This window comes from Lycium ferocissimum, chromosome 1, assembly GCF_029784015.1.
Source record: "Lycium ferocissimum isolate CSIRO_LF1 chromosome 1, AGI_CSIRO_Lferr_CH_V1, whole genome shotgun sequence".
NCBI classification, from domain to species: Eukaryota; Viridiplantae; Streptophyta; class Magnoliopsida; order Solanales; family Solanaceae; genus Lycium; species Lycium ferocissimum.
In genome coordinates, this window is record NC_081342.1 from 66,030,730 (window position 1) to 66,031,016 (window position 287).

At 30.0% G+C, this 287-nt stretch overlaps 1 pseudogene; it reads right to left on the reverse strand.

The window, feature by feature from the left end:
• The window catches only part of LOC132066525 (protein DETOXIFICATION 21-like), a 14,800-nt pseudogene continuing 14,513 nt past the window's right edge, over nucleotides 1-287 (reverse strand).

The following is a 287-nucleotide window of genomic DNA, read 5'->3' on the forward strand; positions in this document are numbered from 1 at the left end:
TCACACGATAATAAAATCAATTTGAGAAATTATTGCAATCTCTAGGCCATGTGAAGTAGAATTGTTATCATCTTCTACTGACCATCGTTTAACTCATTGTTGAGTGAGCGTTACCTACAGAAACATGCATAACTTTTTGATAAGTTTTGAAAGGCACTTTCTCAATAGGCAATTCATAATGTTAAAAGTAAATTTAAAAGTCCCCACCCAAAAAGGCTTTTTTTTTGGGTAATAAGAAAAAAGAATGCGTTTTTTTTTTTATATAAAATGGGTATTTGTTGTTTATC